Source organism: Cajanus cajan, chromosome 7 (assembly GCF_000230855.2).
Source record: "Cajanus cajan strain Asha chromosome 7, NIPB_CcT2T_4, whole genome shotgun sequence".
In the NCBI taxonomy this organism is placed as follows: domain Eukaryota; kingdom Viridiplantae; phylum Streptophyta; class Magnoliopsida; order Fabales; family Fabaceae; genus Cajanus; species Cajanus cajan.
This window is the reverse complement of record NC_138523.1, coordinates 58200322-58203498: the sequence shown is the minus strand read 5'-3', so window position 1 is coordinate 58203498 and position 3177 is coordinate 58200322. Positions and strand designations below refer to the sequence as shown.

The 3177-nt window shown below is 44.1% G+C and overlaps 1 pseudogene; it reads right to left on the bottom strand.

The window, feature by feature from the left end:
* Window positions 1–478: 478 nt before the first annotated feature.
* On the bottom strand, window positions 479–2375 carry LOC145949481 (serine/threonine-protein kinase BLUS1 pseudogene; annotated as a pseudogene).
* Between the last annotated feature and the right edge of the window lie 802 nt (window positions 2376–3177).

The following is a 3177-nucleotide window of genomic DNA, read 5'->3' as shown; positions in this document are numbered from 1 at the left end:
GAGAAGAAGATCCAGCTACGAGTGGCATCTAGGATGCCAACAGTTAAAATTCTGGGAATGCTCTGATAGTGTGACATCGGGGCAGAGGATTTCTAGGATGAAATATTTATGTGTATTTGGCACTGTAATATTGTTTTGAAAACAATTTGTAAAACTCTTGTGTTTTATGTTTTATATCTCTATTAATGTGATTGTCGAATTTTTTATGTGAACCCTTTTACCAACTTAGAAAATTTAACCTTCTTAAATGTATTATAATTTTTAATATATGTGTTGGGGTAGTAAGGGTGTCACATAAAGCGTTTGTTACGCCAAGGTCTAGATTGTAAAAAATAAAATTCCGACCTTAAAACGCTTTTCACGCCATGGTATAGATCGTTAAAATGCCGATCTTAAAGCGCTTTTCACGCCAAGGTGTAGATTATTAAGAATGTCGACCTTAAAGCGCTCTTCACGCCAAGTGTGAAGAGCATGTTAGATAGGCGTTTTGTTGACCTTTTCCGACCTTAAAGTGCTATTCACACTAAGGTTTTGGGTCGTCTAAATTTTGACCTTAAAGTGCTCTTCACACCAAGGTTTTGATCGTATAAATGCCGCCCTTAAGGTGCTCTTCACACCAAGGTTTTTGATCATATAAATTCCGACCTTAAAACTCTTTTCACGCCAAGGTATAGATCGTTAAAATGCCGATCTTAAAGCGCTTTTCACGCCAAGGTGTAGATTATTAAGAATGTCGACCTTAAAGCGCTCTTCATGCCAAGGTGTAGATTGTTGAAAAATTTTGATCTTAAGATGCTTTGACGCCAAGAGACGTAGATCGTTAAATTGTCGACCTTGAAGGGCGTTTTTTCGCCAATGTACAGGTTGTTAAAATCCGCCATTAATGCGACGTCGTGGCCAATGTATGGGTCGTTAAAATGCCGACCTTGAAGGGTTTTTTTCGCCGAAGTATGGATTGTGCCGACCTTAAAGCGCTCTTCACGCCAAGGTGTAGATTGTTGAACGTGTCTACCTTAAAGCGCTCCTCACGCCAAGGTGTAGACTGTGCCGATCTTAAAGCGCTCTTCACGCCAAGGTGTAGATTGTTGAACGTGTCTACCTTAAAGCGCTCTTCACGCCAAGGTGTAGACTGTGCCGCCCTTAAAGCGCTCTTCACGCCAAGGTGTAGATTGTTGAACGTGTTTACCTTAAAGCGCTCTTCACGCCAAGGTGTAGACTGTGCCGACCTTAAAGCGCTCTTCACGCCAAGGTGTAGATTGTGCCGACATTAAAGCGCTCTTCACACCAAGGTGTAGATTGTTGAACGTGTCTACCTTAAAGCGCTCTTCACGCCAAGGTGTAGACTGTGTCTACCTTAAAGCGCTCTTCACGCCAAGGTTTGGGTCATTCAAATGTCAACCTTAAAGTGCTCTTCACACTAAGGGATTGATCGTCGAAATGCCGACCTTAAAGTGCTCTTCACACCAAGGTTTGGGTCATTGAAATGCCGACCTTAAAGTGCTCTTCACACCAAGGTTCGGGTCGTTCAAATGTCGACCTTAAAGTGCTCTTCACACCAAGGGATTGTTCGTTGGAATGCCGACCTTAAAGTGCTCTTCACACCAAGGGATTGATCATCGAAATGTCGACCTTAAAGTGCTCTTCACACCAAGGTTTAGGTCATTCAAATGTCGACCTTAAAGTGCTCTTCGCACCAAGGTTCGTGCCGACCTTAAAGTGCTTTTCGCACCAAGGTCGCCGGAATCTAATAGGCAGGTAGAAACACCGAAATCGCCGAGTTTAACGGTGCCGCGCGAATCAATGAGAATGTTACCGGCTTTGACGTCACGGTGGATGTGTCCGTGATGGTGAAGATACTCCAAACCCTTCAATACCTCTTTGAGAATGGTTGCAATGACAACCTCTTCAAAACCATCGGGATGCGCGGCTTTCAATATGTGGAGGCATGAACCGCCGGCCATGAACGACATAACCACCCAAAGATTGTGCTCGGCGACGAAGGAGCAGTGCGATTTGAGGACGTTAGGGTGATCGACGAGGATCATGGTCTGGGCCTCACGAGAAACGTTGTTGAGATCGCGATTGTCACGTTCGAAGTCGAGGATTTTGATGGCGATGACCTCGTTGAAGGGAACGCATATCGCCCGGTGCACGGAAGCGCTTACGCCTTGGCCAATCTCCTCGTAGAGAAGGTAATGCTCGGCGCCGATAGGGTACTTCTTCTTCTCTGTCTCTTTTTCTTTGTCCTTGTCCCTCATGGTGGATCCGATTGGAAGGAAAACAGTAAGAGTGAGTGATTTTGAATCAAAGAAAGAGAGTGAGGTGAGGTGAGGTGAGGTCACGTGAAGATGGGTTCCGTTGCGCAGCTTTCTCGTGAAACCATTGGGCTTTTTTTTTTTTTCTTTGTGAATCAGTTTCTTTATTGCGGCCTTATCGGATGGCCAATGTTTGGGTTTGGAAATCTCTACGCCCGCCACCTCTCGTTCTCTCTTCAAGGGGCACACCCCTTGATTGCATCTTCCTTACAAATTAAAACCAACAAAACAAAATAACATCAAATCAAATCAAATCAAATCTTCTATGGCAACCAACCACCCCGTTGTAAGATCCAATTTTGGATGCAAATAAAGTCAACACCGAACACAAAGGGGTTGAATTTACCACATGGTCATCAAAACCTCAGAAAATCTCGTGACACAACATGAATCACCCCGAGATCTAACAGGGTTTCCAAATCAATTTTTGAACATGTGATGTCGGGAATAACATGAATATAGCACATGGGTATTAACAAAACAGTGACTTTCTCAAGAACACAAGCAAAAGGTGGGATTTTTCTTTTTTGATCTTACCAAACCAAAGATGAAAGTGGTGGTGCAGCGTCAGTGAATAGTCAGAAGAAGAAAAGGTGTATCATATTGACACATGGTATTGACCAGTAAGCGTGGATTATGGAGACAGTTGGCGATGATGAATGAATGAGTGAATCTGGATATGTTGTTGCGTGTAGTGTGTTCCTACTTCCTACGACTTCTCTCACTCCTCGTATTGAGACTTTCTGCTCACGTCCAACAACAAAGGTGTGGGATGCAGTTTTACCTGCCCCACGGTGGGCGCCAAAATGTTCCGGTATTGAAGACCGCCGCCGAAGAACCCTTAGCGATACCGAGCTAAAAG